Genomic DNA, 16,856 nt, shown 5'->3' with positions numbered 1-16,856 from the left:
CCCAAAGAGTACAAGATTCCGGAATCTCAAATAGCAGCAACATTCTGGAACCCCAAAGAGTACAAGATTCCGGATTCTCAAATAGCAGCAACATTCTGGAACCCCAAAGAGTACAAGATTCCGGAATCTCAAATAACAGCAACATTCCATGCTACCGATTCCAGTGTAAGCAGTGGCTTCTCCTATGTTTGTCTCAATAGCAAACTACAGACTTTTCCTTCAGGAACTTGTCCAAACCTTTTTTAGAACCAGCTACGTTAACTGCTGTTACCACATCCTCTGACAACACATTCCAGAGCTTCTCGTATTCTCTCAGTGAACAAATATTTCCTCCTATTGGTTTTAAAATAACATTAATATTACTTACACTGGTGTGCAAAAGTCTGGAACCACTTGTGAATTTTGCATTCTTTCAACTTTCCGACCTTTTTATTGTAATTTTTTTGTTGACCCAATAGATTTGTCTGTGTACCACATGCTAAGGGATACATTTGGCTATTAGAATAAACTTTTTATTCTAGCTTGGCCTTAAATTTATGAGTTTGCTTATCACAGAAACATGATTAACGTGGCAACCATGTTAATCGCTTTTCTGTGTAAATTGAGTAATGTACTTCACTGGCCAAAAATGTACATACGAGCCTCATCTATCCTTCATATTCATTTAGATGGCCTTGAAAAAGGCCATTTTGGGTGTTAGTGATGGCTCAGTATTTGTTGGGCCATCCTCTAGTCTTAATCACCTGTCTGCACTAGTGCTGCCCGATTCAGGGAAAAAAATTTTGATTTGATTCAGCCCATTGAATTGATTTTTCGATTCAATTTGATTCGATTCGATTTTCCTGCCCAATTGGGTGTTTTTTCCAAACATCCTGGTGGGTTTATTTTATAGCCTCTTCACCCCCTTTGCCTTCTCCTAACCACACTGGTGCTGTAGTGTAAACAAAATAAACAAACAAAAAAGACTTTTCCTCTTTCTGTTAAATCCTAGCTCACGTTTGCGGTCTATCACCAGCTCTGGCAGGATACACGTTTCAAATATGACATTGTAATCACAAAACAGAAAATAAAATTAGTTTTTGTTGTCTGGTCATTATTCAGATCTTGTTGGTCCCCCCGCTCTGGTTGTCTTCTGATAACTTGCTTGCCAGGGTCTCCTTCTTTCTTCTTTCTCCGTGCTAACCATCCATCTGCCATCTCTGTCCTCCCCTTCCGTTTCCCTTCCCTCCCCCCGGAGGTCTGGCATCTTTCCTTTTTTTCATCTCCATCCACAGATCCACCTTTTCTCAACTACTCTTTCATCCAGCATCTCTCCCTCCTTCCCCACCACCCCAGGGTCCACCATCTCTCCCTTTCTTTTCCCAACTACCCTGCTATCCAGTATCTCTATCCCCCCTCCACACCATCCCTTGTGTCCAACTTCTCTCCCTTTCTGTTCCTTCTCTCCCTAAATCCCATTGTCCACATCTCTCTCCCTCTCCTCTGTTTTTAGACCCATTATTTCTCCCTCCCCCCAAGTCTGGCATATGCAAGTCTCTTTGAACCCCCCTCCCTCTGTGTAATTCTATACCAAGGCCCCCCATGAAGGCCTGCCTGTCCCCCCCTGAAGGCCTGTGCCACCATCCCTGAAGGTCTGCCCCCCCCCTTGTAGGCCTGCACCCTTCTGCCCAGGCTATCCCACCATGCCCTGCCCGCATGCACCCATTTTTTTATTTACTTCTTTTCCCCTTCTTGCTTTTCTACTTCTCCTCTTCACTGTTCTCTTTCTTTCCCTTTCTCCCACCAGACCTTTTTCTCTGCTCACTCCATCCCTCTCTCCAAATACTCTTTATCCTCTTTCCAGCCCTATATTTCTTTCCCAGTCTCTTTCTCATTCCAATCCTTCATTCAGTACTTTTTCACTCCTTGCCTCCATCCCCTCATCTCTCCTCTCAGGCTGCCTACACTTGATCTCTCTTTTTTTTTTTAATCGTGCAGCAGTCTGATGGCAGCAGAAGAAATGGGTCCAGTCATGGCCTCCCTTCCTCCCCCCGAAGCCTGCCTGCCTTCCCCCAAGCCGACTTGCCACCAATTCGGCCTCCCACCACTCACCCACTGCCCACAGCTGCTGCTAGCAGAATCCATTTAGCCCCCCCCCTGCTGCTGCCGTAACTCCTAAAGGGCCAGACGCGTGCAGCGATTGAACCCACCGGTCCATAAGCCTTCCCCCGACATCAATTCTGATGGAGAGAAGGCTTATGGGCCGGTGGCGTGCAATCGCTGCACGCGCCTGGCCCTTTTGGAGCAGCAGCAGTGAGCGGAATTAAATTGAGCCGGCGGGTGGTTCGCAAGAAGGCAAGCAGCAACACAGAAACACCACTGCCGCTTGCACTCATCATAGAAGGCATCGGGCCCACCCTTTAATCCGGCCCTGGATGCGCAGGAGGCTAGAGGAGAAGCCGGAAACTAGCACTTCCCAACTGACCCTCCCCCCTCGCCCTCTAAAGCAGCGGCCGGCCAGCAAGAGGCAGCGCTGCCGCTCCTGCTTTAGGGGGGCGAGAGGGGGAGGGTCAGTAAGCGAATCGGGATGCCGATTTTTTTTTTGTTTTGAATTGATTCACCCGAAGTGAATCGGTGAATCGAATCGAATCGTGAATCGTGCAGCACTTTGTTGGCATTGAGTGAACTAGTTTCATGAGGTGATCATGGGTGACAACGCGGTTCCAGGCTGCAACGGGTGACTCTTGTCAACTCACGTTTTGATGTTGGATGTTTCTTGGATATCTCCCAGGCCACCTTGTGACACAAGTTCTCGATCAGATTTAGATCTGGAGATTGAGCAGGCCGGTCGATTGACTCAATGTTGTTCTGATGCTTCCAAATGATTATCTTTTTGGAGCGATGACGAGGCGCGTTGTCATTTTAGAACAAGAACTGGCCTGGAAACATCTGTGAGCTGATGGCACCATGCACTTTTGCAGTATTGTGATGTACTTGGTTCAGTTGATCATTCCGTCAACAATGTGCGGACATGCAGCCATGCAGCCCCGGATCATGACCTTCAAAGGATGCTTTACAATGAGGTTGAGGCACTCAGGCTTGAACTCCTCTCCAGGAAATCTTCTCATGTACAATAGGTATGGGCCTGGTTATCAAACAGGCAGAAGGTGCTTTCATCGCTGAAAAGCACCTTTTCCCACATTTCGCATGTCCAACTTGAGTGCTTCCATGCCTACTCGATCCAGTTGCGCCTTTGGCCTTCAGTCATCAGTGGCTTGTTGCGTGCTTTGCAGCCCCGCACACCAAACTGCAGGCACCAGCAACGAACTGTTGATGGCACTCTTCTGACCACTTACGCAATTGATCAATGAAATGAGTTAAAGTGCACGGGCTTGGCGTAATGTTGATACATGTAGACGACTGGGCCGAGGCTTGACTACCTCTGAACATGTCACTTTCTTCTTTTGTAAAATCTTTACTACCGCTCTGAGAGATTGGAGAAACTGGGTCTCTTTTCCCTGGAGAAGAGGAGACTTAGAGGGGATATGATAGAGACTTACAAGATCATGAAGGACATAGAGAGAGTGGAGAGGGACAGATTCTTCAAACTTTCAGAAAATAAAAGAACAAGAGGGCATTCGGAAAAGTTGAAAGGGGACAGATTCAAAACGAATGTAGGGAAGTTCTTTACCCAACGTGTGGCGGACACCTGGAATGCGCTTCCAGAGGACGTAATAGGGCAGAGTATGGTACTGGGGTTCAAGAAAGGATTGGACAATTTCCTGCTGGAAAAGGGGATAGAGGGGTATAGATAGAGGATTATTGCACAGGTCCTGGACATGTTGGGCCACCGCGTGAGCGGACTGCTGAGTGCGATAGACCTCAGGTCTGACCCAGCGGAGGCATAGCTTATGTTCTTATGTTCTTAACCAACTTTGCTGGTGATCTGGAGGCACGAAAATCCTTCCTCATCACTGACACGCAAACACGCTCCTCCAACGTCAGGTTCTGAGTCCAACACATCTTGTCCATTTATTCTACCAATCAAGCAAAGAAACAGAACAATGCTCACATTTCATAACTTCAGTCCTCAGGCTCCAAAGTGAAAATGCAGAACGCAGGAAGAGATTGTATTGCAGCGGCAAAACAATTTTAATTAGAATTCATGTTCTCACAGTCCAGTATTTCATTAGTGGGGGGAAAAAAAAATCACTTAATTCTGAGAGTGGCCCTGTGGACAGAGCATCACATTCCCTTCTTTCACGAGCAGAGCTGCAACTCAGGTCTCACTTTTATACTACTACTACTGCTATTAATTATTTCTATAGCGCTACCAAACGCACGCAGTGCTGGAAAGAGGATAAGACAATAAGAAAACAGTCCCTGCTCGAAAGAGCTTACAATCTAAACAGCCAAGACTGACAAACAGGATGTCATGGATACAGTTAAGGGGAATGGTTAATCAGCTGATTGTGTCAGAGGGCAGAGGGGAGTACAGGACAATCAAGCCTCTGTGTCATCACTGATGAGGTTGGCTCTTATTGGTGGAATGAGGCATTATGACATCACAAGCTCAGCGCTGCTTCCCAAAGACTGAAACTCTTCACACTAATACTACTATGAATTATTTCAATAGCGCTACCAGATGTACACAGCGCTATATGGAGTCACAAAGAAGAAAACAGTCCCCGCTCGAAAGAGCTTACAATCTAAACAGACAAGACAGACAAACAAATCAGCGGGCTGGTTGGAGGGCAGAGGAGTAGGGTTAAGGATTGAAAGCTGTATCAAAAAGTTGGGTTTTACTCATGATAGATCATGTACAATATCAGCAATTTATAAAGTCACAACCCTTCTTTCAGTCCCTGCTGCCGGTAAGTTACGTAGAAAAGAAGGTCCTCTGATTGACGAGTTTAAAGACAAAACTGTATATACCTAAAGATCACTTTTGCTTTCTTACCCCCCCCTCCCATTTTTACAAAACCATAGTGAGGTTTTTTAGCACATAGAATTTCTATGAGTGTCGGAACTGTTACCGCCACGACTGGCGCTAAAAACCACGCTATGGTTTTGTAAAAAAAGGGGGGGGGTAGGTTTGACAGAAAATCTGCTGAATTTGAAAATTCCCCTCATTTCTCCCCCCAAAATTTTTTCAATACATTTTAAACTAAATTTTAAAGTTGCATGTAGAATTTAATAGGATTTTTTGGACTTGGTCAAATCTTAGGAAATCCTAAGATCTTTAGAAAATTTGAAGCAATCAGCTCTCTTTTTCTAATTTATTTTGAATCTTTAGAAAACCTTTTGCGAAAAAACACTTCAGCGTTTTTCTAGAACTACTACAGTCCTGACAAAATCTGGGCAGCGCCTGACTCTCTTGATAAATTCAAATCAAGCCGAAAATCACCCGGTTCACATTTGACCTTGAATTGTTCTCCCACTCCTTATAGCCTAGACATCAGCCGGACCTAGACTGTGGATAAATCTCTGATGCTGCCCCCCCCTCCTCCCCCCAACACCTTCCCAGGACTTCGATTTTCCCCATCCGACTTCCAGTACTAGATAAGAGCAGGTGTTTGGTACCAGGAGAAATATGCAAAGAGGGTGGGCCACCTAATCCAGAAACGACTAACCTAGGCTTACCAGAAGAAATTTGTGATATTACAAAAAGGCGAATGTTTGCTTAAAATCTCCATAGTTTATATTTCTTTTTTCTGTGTACAATGGCTTTTCTCACAGCTGATTACTTACATGGCCAGTCACCTCATGTCTGATCACTAGAAAAGCTGAGGGTTGCATCCTAATGCTTCAGTGCACAGCGTGTAATGAATTTTCTATAGTGGTAACAGGCTTCAACAGCAGATGATAAACAACAGAGCGTCTTCTGTTTAGTCAGTACAAGGAGTTTCTGTTGGCTTATTGCTAAGCCTGCTGTGTAGCCCTTGCCACGATGCCATTTTTGCACAGTGGTGTCCAATTTTGGGACATCCCTTGATCTTCAGATGGATTGCATATGCTGGAGATGGCTTGGGACTGCCTGACAGTAGAAAAGGACTAAATGATTGCATAGGATGCCCTCTTTAGCAAATATTGTCATATAGTCATAGTCCCCTTGTCCAGGACACTCCCTGGTAGGCATGACAGAGTGCAATGTGAACAGTGCATGTTTTTTCCACTTCAGGTTTCTGTGTTGTGACTAGAATATCATCATAGCATAGAAAATCTTGACTGTTAATCCCATTTTGCTATGGCAATATGAGCTACAATTCCTTATATGGTCAAATGTACATAACACTAGAGATGGTTAAAAGTGATAACATTTATACTGTACTTCAAGGAAGTACCTCAATCTATCTCCAGATCCTAAATGTTCCAACCAAAGAGCTATCTTGTAATCTTCCGGATATGACCAGAATCTGCTCTTATTGTAATCCGCCTAAAACCGCAAGGTATTGGCGGAATACAAGACACCAATGTAATGTAAAGGAGTTAAATTCAACGTACTGTCTCTTTATACTCTGATACTTCATTCCCGAAACAATTTTGATGTAGGATAGGATTGGTTAGTATGTTTTATGCAATCTGATTTCATATGTATGTATGTAGTTGTTATAGTGTTGGCCTTGATGTGTTTTGTACGATAAATGTTACGTTTTATTTTGGATGTTAACATGTAACTTGCCCTGGATGAGGGCGGTGATAAATAAACAAACTCTTTTTATATGTATTTTTTTATTAACAATCAATGCTGTAGCTTTATCACGTTAAAATACTCAAATATTATTGCTCAGAAAATGGCTACAATGCAGCTCTCTGTGCTTATTCTTCAACCAACAGTGAAAGAGCATCCATTTTTAATCATCACACTAATTTATATTCTTTTATCCATTCTTAGTTCCAATAACGGGTAGGTTAAATCTGTTAAGTGCAATATATCACAATTCTCTCGTTTCGGATCTCCTGAGGGCACTTGTTTGATGCTAACTTTCCAATTATTATATATAAAACCACTGAAAATGCACTTATCTGTATTAGTCCATGTCCATCCGCTCCGTGGTAAGAAACAGTTGCTATGTTATATTGGGGTGCCAACTTTATCTTCAGTAAAATCCCCTCAAGACTCCGTGCTACCAAATCCAACTGGGATCCCGGTTTTGCAGTGTGCGACTTCTTCAGGGGTTAGACTAAAACCAAAATGAAAATGTCTATGCTACAATCTTCAACTATCTCATCTCTAACTCCTCGCATACATGTCATGGCTCACTAGGGAATTCCTTCCATTCTCATCAATAGCCATCAGAAGACGCCAACTCAAGTTCATTCTTATTAGTTCTCCCTTACACCTCGCGTGTCTCCGTCTCAGAATTCTGCTCAGCGTCGCTAACAGGATTTATTGCTTCTCATCTTGATTGAGCAGGCTGGTTTTTTCGCGTCTCCAGTATTTCCCACTCCTCATGAAGACTCCGAAATGGGGCTCTGTCGAGTGGAGATAGAGTGGCAACAGAAACCTGAAAGGATCCAGCTAAGTTGAACTGCATTTTAGCTGTTTGATTTCAAATTGTGACTTTTTTGCATTTTTTTTACTATTGGATTATTCATAGTTATATTGAAGATTGACTTTCAGAGGTTTAAAGTTCTCCCCCCCCCCCTTTTTTTTTTTGAATGCACACTCGTGCTTTATATTTATTTGCACTCTATTCTTTGAAATCTGGGGATGTTATGATGTACGGGGCAGTGTTTATCTAGACCTTTGGTCTAGTGCTAGTCATCTATGAACACTTGCCTGGGGCTAACTATGAAACGAAGGGTTGACTGAGCCCGTACTATTATCAAATTTTTGGAGCATTGAGATGCTGGTGTCATTCTTATCAGGAGGGTAAAAGCCTTTACCAATTGTTTTGGATTATTTTGGTCATACCATCAGAAGAGAGAGAGAGATCACTGGAGAAGGACATCACGTTTGGGAAGATCGAAGGAACCAGGCGAAGAGCGTGACCTGCAATCAGATGGCTGGAGGACCTTTCCAGACTAGCACAAAACCAATTTCTTTTTAGATACGCAAGTCATCAAGTCACTAGGACTCGGGCACGAATCAATGGCACCATCAACAACCATCTTATTAACCTGTTTTCAAGGCTATATTGCCCTCCTGGATAGCATCCCAAATCGCTTCAAGCATATTGCCCCCTTAGATCCAAAGTCATAAAATGTTAACTCTTACCTATCGCCCCTAGTAACACAAGAAACTTCTCTGAGGCATGAGTTTTGGCAATCATTGGTGAGGACATTGCCATCGGGGCCCCCTCCTTCATCTCAGAAAGAGTCTCCATTTAGATCTCACCTTATATACTGCTCCAAATGAACTGCTCCAAACGAAAGAAGAAACTCCTTGCCTCAAGATGCAAACTGTACAACAAAAGAGGCAAGGGAGGCATCTTATTAGCTATTTAAACAGATGGTCCCGAAAAGAATCCAAGTTTTGGCAGGTGAACAACGCCTTCCTCAGGGGACAATTTCAATCAAATTGGGTAAAGGATTGGACCCAGATAAGGAGCTCTTGTGCCGGCAGCAAGCTGCTAACCTGCTGCAGGATATGGGCCAGCGTCTTAACTTCTCTAAACTAACTATCGACACAGCTATTGTTTACATGCACCGATTCTACATGGTCCAATCCTTTACCCAGTTTCATCGAAATTGTCCCCTGAGGAAGGCGTTGTTTACATGCAAAAACTTGGATCATATGTTTAAATAAAGACTGTTTTGTTGGCCCAAATGAACTGCTTCCAGGCCACAGAGGGATCTCTTAGAGAAAGGAAGAGATAATGGTTACTGCTGATGGGCAGACTGGATGGGCCATTTGGCCTTTATCTGCCGTCATGTTACAATGTTTCTATAACCATAAAGCTCTATGACATCACAATGCAGGTGTAAAGAGCCTTAGCCTATAGGAAGAGGAGATGCAAATGTTAAGAGCCTTGGCCAATAGGGAGAGGAGGAGATAGTGGATGCTGTGGATGGGCCATTTGGCCTTTATCTGCCATCATGTTTCTATGTTTCACTCTATAATCAGGGCTGAGAGAATCCCCATCTCTGCTGCTTCTGGATCAGAAACCTCCAGAGATGCTAAAGCAGGATCTGTATTTGGAACAAGAGGAGATCTGCAATCCTCTAATGTTGTCTGCTTCAATCTGGTAGCCTTTCCAGATGCTGAGGGGTGGGGTTTGGACGTCCCCATATCATGGCTTGTGGGAGTAACCAAAGAATAGGGTAGTTTAGAGGTATGAAGGAGCTCTAGCTCACAAGTCCTCATCTTGCCTCTTTATCATGATACATTTTGGGAAATGCAGCACAAATTTCAATGGGAAGAATCAGGAACAATGAATGCAGCACTACTTTGGAGTTTTAATTCAAAATGTCTTCCTCCTGAACCTTGGCATCTCTGCATTAGAGTGTTTAATGAATTGCTTCCTGTGGTTCTTGGTACACACATCAGAGACTCTTACAGAAGAAGTTCAGGGGGGGTCTTTATCGCCTCCTCCTAAAAGGAAAACCTTATGCTGGGTTAATGTAATGTAATTTATTTCTTATATACCGCTACATCCGTTAGGTTCTAAGCGGTTTGAAGAAAATATACATTAAGATTATAAATGAGAAGTAAGAAGGTACTTAAAAAATTCCCTTACTGTCCCGAAGGCTCACAATCTAACTAAAGTACCTGGAAATTAATAAAGAAGAGAAAATAAAGATGGTTGAAAAAAGAAAAATTCTATGTGAACTTATAGGATGGAAATTAAACTGACAGTGAAGAACTGTATGAAAAATACATATGGAATGCAGTTAGAGAGGGTAGGTTACAATCTATTTATGGTATTTGTTTAATTGGAAGGTGTTAAGGTGGGTAATTTGGGGGAAGGTTATCTGAAGGTAGGTGAATCTTCTGGAGGTAAAAGAGGAGGGGTCAAGATATTTGGATGAATTTTTTGAAAAGCAGGGTTTTGATTTCTTTTCTGAATGTTTTGAAGTTGTCTGATATTGTCATAAGATTGGAGATGGAATGGTTGATTTTTGCTGCTTGTGTTGCCAGAAGGTTGTCAAACATTTTCTTGCGTTGTGTGCCTTTGAGTGGGGGGAAGGCGAAAGGGTTCGAGGTTCTTCTGTGTCTTGAGGTGGAGATTTGGTTTAAGCGGTTGTTTAGATAGGAGGGGGAAAAGCCGTGTAATGCTTTGAATATCAGGCAGTGGAATTTGAATTGGATTCGTGCTTGTATGGGTAGCCAGTGAGAGTCTAAGAAGGCAGTTGTTATGTGATCATATTTTTTGAGTGAGTAGATCAATCTGAGGGCGGTGTTTTGTATGGTCTGGAGTTGTTTTATCATAGTGGCTGGACAAGGAAGATATAGGGAGTTGCAATAATCCAGCAGACCTAAGACTAGGGATTGGACGATTAGTCTAAATTGTGCTTGGTCAAAGAATTTTCTGATTTTACGGAGATTTCTCATGGTTAGAAAAGCTTTCTGGGTTGTTTTGTTGATCTGGGGCTGCATTGTGCAACATCTGTCTATCGTAACTCCTAGTAGTTTTAGTTCGGGTTGTATTGGGTATTTGGTATTTTTGATTTTCAGTTCAGTGATGGTAGGAGTTTGGGCTTTTTCGAGCAGAAGGAATTTTGTTTTTTCAGAATTTAGTTTTAGGTTAATCCCCTGCCGGATGAGAACAGCCCACTTATGTGCAATCTGGCAAACTTTGTAACTGCCATGATCCTCGGGAATGGGGTGCCATCACCTGCCCCAAAGTCTGTGGCTTTAAGCTATGTTTCAAAGCCTCCAAGACCCCCAACTCCTTATCTTCTAGTCCAGGCGCTACAGCTGCCTTTGCTTCAATCAATCCTGCCCTGAAACTATATCATCATCTAAGATGTTCGCGAGCCCTCTAGCTACGTAAGAACATAAAAACATAAGAGTTGCCGTACTGGGATAGACTGAAGGTCCAGCATACCCAGTATCTTGGTTTAACAGTGGCCAACCAAGGTCCCAAGTACCTGTCAAGATCCCGAGAAGAAAAACAGATTGTATGCTGCTTATCCTAGGAATAAGCAATGAATTTTCCCAATCTATCTTAATAATTACATTACATTACATTACATTAGTGATTTCTATTCCGCCATTACCTTGCGGTTCAAGGCGGATTACATCCAAACTAAAACAAGAATTACATTCAAAATTTGAAGGACTAGAATAAGCGATGACATAAATTTTTGGTTTATTTTTTAAGGTAATAAAAATGTCGGGTAAAAGAGTTACCAACGGGAAGTAGAAGTCTTTAGGAGATAGGAATAGGGTGAATTATGGGGTTTTAGATAACGTTTAGTAAATAGAAGAATATTAGAGAGTATTAAGGGTATAGAGAGTGTTGGATGTTGGGTTGGGATTGGTCGTGCTGGATAGGTTTTATGTATTTTTTGAAGAGTATGGTTTTAGTATCTCTGTTGAAGGTTTTGTAGTTTGTAGTTGAAGATAACAGAGTGGTGATTTGTCTGTCCAGTTTAGCCTATGGACTTCTCTTTTAGGAAATCATTCAAACCTTTTTTAAGCCCTGCTAAGCTAACTGCTTTCACCACATTCTCTGACAATGTATTCCAAAGTTTAATTGCATGTTGAATAAAGAAATAGTTTTTTCTGATTTGTTTTAAATCTACTGCTTAGTGGCATCATCGCATGCCCCCTAGTCCTGGAAAACAGTAAACAAGCGATGCACATCTACCCGTTCCACTTCACACAGGATCTACATTCCTGCCAGTGAGCGATGCTTTTCAGGGAACCTGCCTGTCTCAGTATTGAATACCGCTCCCTCATGGCAGCAATGCAGTTGAAGGACCCCCCACTCCATGCAGAGGGAACAATATACAAATATCACCATTGACACCCTTAATTCTGCCAACAACCTAACGTTTCAGCATGAGTGGATAGAGGGGACATTCAGTGGCACCATCCAGATAAATATCGTTGAATATCTCAGATAACGGTGCATTTTTTGGTTTGTATTTTTTGTAACATTCTGTGATTGTCTCATTAGTTTGCTTGGATAGGTGACAGTAAGGGTGAACAATAAAACATTTGGTGAGGCGTCTCTTTCACTGAGCTCTGCTAACACGCAGACAACCTAAAAACCTAGTTGTTGTGTGTGTGCTTTTTTAAACCCGGCAACTGCGTTGTTTCTCCCTTGACCTGATACAGAGAGGATAGCTCTCAAAAGCTTGTCAAAGCGACATTGTTAGTCAGTAAGGAAGCGTCACCTAGAAGCCCCAGTCTAAAATGAATCTCTCTGCAGGGTTACACGCACCAATTTGCATGATGCAGGGTCTTGTCGACGCGCTGAATGTTTTTCATTCAGGAAAGTTGTCCCGCTTGCCGACAGCTGCCTGTTTAAATTGGACCTAACAAGGCTATGCGTGAGACCGTATTTTCCCTTGTTTTAATGTGCCCCCTTGCACACAGATATCATGCACAGTAACACCCAGAGAGAATGACATATGCTCCAGTGTCAAATGAGGACATAGCTCATGTTTCAATTCACCGCAATGTCCAAATGACTTCAGAATCTAGATACATTTTTTTTTTTTTTTAATTTCCCTTTCAAAGTTGCTAACTCAGCCACTGCAGGGAGTAAGCTCCCATTATCTGTTAATAAATGAAGAGGTTTTTACCTGCTCTTCTCCTTTTAATAATCCTTATACTTCAGGACATTGCGACAAAAGATTGACGGAGGTTCTTTTTGTCATCGCAATTGTTGATTGTTTGGATCACTCCTAAATTGCAACCGTTATTTCATTTTTGGTTCTGTGGGTTTTACAATGGTTGCAGTTATGACTGATTGAATTTCACGCACCACTTTTCTTATGGACGCTTTACTGAGTGGTGGGAGCCATGCACTAACTAAAGGTTCAGCATGCACTACCCATTCGCTATAAAATAAATTTTATTTTTAGCATGGCAGCATGTTTAGGGACAGGGAATAGGCATACTGTGTTCTAATTAGCACGTAGGCATTGGCGAGTGCTGACCAATTAGCGCAGGGGCCCTTACCGCCTATCAGATTTCAAAATTAGCACGTGGCCATTAATAGGAAAATGGAAATTACAACCATTTTAGAGCTGCGCTAAAAAGTGGTTAACCCATACACTAAAAATAATACAAACCGCTTTTTTGCGTGGCTCGGTAAAAAAGGCCTCTATGGATGGAAAGTAGAGAATGACACGGTGACAAAATTCATCACCGTTCCCGTCCCTGCGGATAACCGCGGGAAATAATCCCATGTCATTTTCTAGAGTCTATTTCAACCTTGGTCCTTCTACACCAGCATTCTTCAAAGCAAAGCTTGCGGGTCAGTGGTTGTGGCCATTCATACTCTGATTCTTATGTGAGCCAAGGATAATGAAGCCATTGTGACATCACTGATGTGATTGGTTCTTAGGCACTGGTGGAATGAGGCATTATGACATCACAATATCTGCTCTGGATACCAGAGACTGTCATTCTGTAGTGTCTGTTTCAACCTCGGTCCTTCTACACCAGCATTCTTCAAAGCAAAGCTTGCGGGTCAGTGGTTGTGGCCATTCATACTCTGATTCTTATGTGAGCGAAGAATAATGAAGCCATTGTGACATCACTGATGTGATTGGCTCTTAGGCACTGGTGGAATGAGGCATTATGACATCACAATATCTGCTCTGGATACCAGAGACTGTCATTCTGTAGTGTCTGTTTCAACCTCAGTCCTTCTACACCAGCATTCTTCAAAGCAAAGCTTGAGGGTCAGTGGTTGTGGCCATTCATAACTCTGATTCTTCCCTCTCTCCTTAATGAATGACATGAAGATGGTTTCCCGCGGTTATCCGTGGGGACGGGGACGGTGATGAATTTTGTCACCGTGTCATTCTCTAATGGAAAGGACTCCAGCTTTAAGAGAGAAAAGAGAAAGCAAAAATGATATCTTCCAAGAACAGAGAGGGGAGAGCAGACTTCTGTTCCCTTTGCGCCAATTAGGCTCCCGCCAAATCATCAAGAAGTTATTCTCCTAAATTTGGCTAAACATAGGGAACAAATTTAAGAGGTTGATGTAGGAGCTCACCATTTTCTGAAGTTTGGGCCCCAAGTGTTTCCCAGGACAAAAAAAAAGGCATTTTTTTTTACTGAGCTTGGGTGCCCACCAGCGCCTAAAAAAAAATCGGCGCCGATTAGAGAATCCAGGCCAAAGTGCTCACGCGGCAATCCTGCACTAACCAGTTGTACCAGCTAATATGGATGTGATAACTGTGTAGTGCAGGAATGCCCAATCTCTGCCCCCCTGATTCGCCCCCTCGAAAAAAATACAAATACCGTATTTTCACGCATATAACGCGCACGTTATACACGATTTTTCAAACCTGCCCCCTCCCCCTCCCCCTCCCGCATGGAGAAGCTGTCTACCTTGTTTCCGGATGCCAATGAGCCCAGCTGCTTCCTCTGCCGGCGGTCCTGCCCCTTCTCTGAGCCCTGCACTATGCTGCTTCTTCTTCCGGCAGTCCCGCCCTTTCCCTGACATCAGGGTGGGGGTGCGAGCGGTCCTGCGGGGGGGGGGGGGTGAATCGGACGTCGGGGGGGGAGCATCAGGCTTTCAGGGTGGGGACAGGACTTCAAGGGGGAGAGGAGAGTCGGGGCGGGCGAAAGGAGAGTCGGGGCGGCCAGAGGAGAGTCGGGGCGGGCGAAAGGAGAGTCGGGCGGCGACGGGAGAGTCGGGGCGGCATGCGCGGTATACGGGTGTGCGCGGTATATAAAAATTTCTCTACATAAATTACACTATCCCGCGCGCTATACCCGTGTGCGCGTTTTACACGGGTGCGCGGTATATGAGTGAAAATGCGGTATTTCTTAGTGCCCAAGTTACTGTGTACTAATTTTGCGGTTGCTGGAGGACACTTGAATGCATCCCATTGTATGTCATTTTAAGCTGTGTTAGGCGTACGTTAATATCTAACACAACTTAGTCAAAAGGCCCATATTTAGCTGGACATGGCTGATTTGGACTAATTACCTTACGTTCCCTTTTCCAAAACCATAGCGCAGTTTTTAGCGCTGGCCGTGGCGGTAACAGCTCCGATGTTCATAGGAATTCTATGAGCGTCAGACCTGTTACCACCGCAGCCGGCGCTTAAACCCACGCTACGGTTTTGTAAAAGGAAGGGGGTATTTTTACCTGTGTAAAAATCTGTTAAAGAAATTTTGTGCAACTGGCTCTCTCTTTAGACCAGTAAAAATATTTTCTTTCTGTGAGATTCGGAGTTCTAGTAACATTCATTTTGATCAGCCTTCGTGTCTCTCGGATGTTTGAATTCCCTCTGAGTTCAATTAAACTTAACAAGGACTTGTAAACTTTGTGAATGTTTTTTTTTTTCACTTACCTACCAACTAGTTTTCCCAGTCTCTCAATGATCTGGTAATACTTAGTATAAAGGAGAGCCCTCGTCTCGATGGGCGGCTGTAACGCGGGGATGGAGGGCCCGTGGAGACGAGTGTACCGCGCGAGTGGGCGGGTGTAGGAGGGCAGGAGGCAGCTTAGCGGTGGGTGAGTTTTTCCCGCCGCGGGGCGGCCTCCTGATAGGTGAGGTGTGGGGCAACGGTCGGGCGGAGCCTATAAAGCCGGGACCTCGGAGGACCCGGCGTCTTCCTGGGTCCTCCGAGGCGGCTTCTCCTGCCCACCCTCCCATCCCCTTTTTTCTGGTTCGGTAGGTTGCTGAGTTTGGGTTTGCGTTTATCCCGAGCTATTGTATGGTGGAGCTCATCAGGAGATGAGCGGGGGGCCGGCAGGGAGCCGTGCCCGGGTTCTGGTGTCTCTGGTTAAAGGGGCATGTTGGGACATGCCACCCCCCCCAGACCCTTGCTGGCATGGCAGGGTCGGGGGCCGAATATTATTGGTAATTGGTAACGTAAAAATAAGAAAATTCTTCGACCCAGCACAATTCAGGCTAATTGTCCAATCCCTAGTCTTAGGTCTACTGGACTATTGCAATTCCCTCTATCTACCTTGTCCTGCCAACATGATAAAACAACTTCAGACTATACAAAACACTGCCCTCAGACTGATCTACTCCCTGAGAAAATATGATCCTATTACAACTGCCTTCCTAGACTCTCACTGGCTACCTATGCAAGCACGAATTCAATTCAAATTCTACTGTCTATTATTCAAAGCATTAAACGGCTCCGCCCCCCCCCCCCTATCTGAACAACCGCCTAAACCAGATCCTCACCTCAAGACAAAGAAGAACTCCGAACCCTTTTGCCTTCCCTCCACTCAAGGGCACTCAGCGCAAAAAGATGTTTGATAACCTTCTGGCGACGCAAGCAGCAAAACTTAACCACTCCATCTCCAACCTGTTGACGGCAATGGGCGACTTCAAAACTTTTCGAAAAGATATCAAAACCCTACTTTTCAAAAAATGTATCCAGATATCTTAACCCAACCCTTCCCCCTTCTCCTAGATAAATTCTCCCCCCAAACCTCCACTTAAATAATCTCTTCCTCCCCAAAACACCAACCAAGTATTCAGATCCCTGAAATGTAACGTAATCTTATTTGTACTCTAACTGTAATCTATTTGTTATATCACACAGTAACGTACAGTCAATTTAATATCCAATTTGCAAGTTCTTCCGGAATTAATCCAGGTACCTCTCCTCCCTTGTAACCAAAAAAAAACCCCCCAAAACTGTTGTAACTTCACTGGAAATGTCCAGTTAGCTCTTTTGTAATCCGCCTTGAACTGCAAGGTATAGGCGGAATAGAAGTCCCTAATGTAATGTAATATAATGTAATGGTTTAAGGTGTAGCTTGGGAAACTGT

This window comes from Geotrypetes seraphini, chromosome 8 (assembly GCF_902459505.1).
Source record: "Geotrypetes seraphini chromosome 8, aGeoSer1.1, whole genome shotgun sequence".
NCBI lineage: Eukaryota > Metazoa > Chordata > Amphibia > Gymnophiona > Dermophiidae > Geotrypetes > Geotrypetes seraphini.
The sequence above is the reverse complement of the archived record's forward strand: the minus strand, read 5'-3'. Positions refer to the sequence as shown.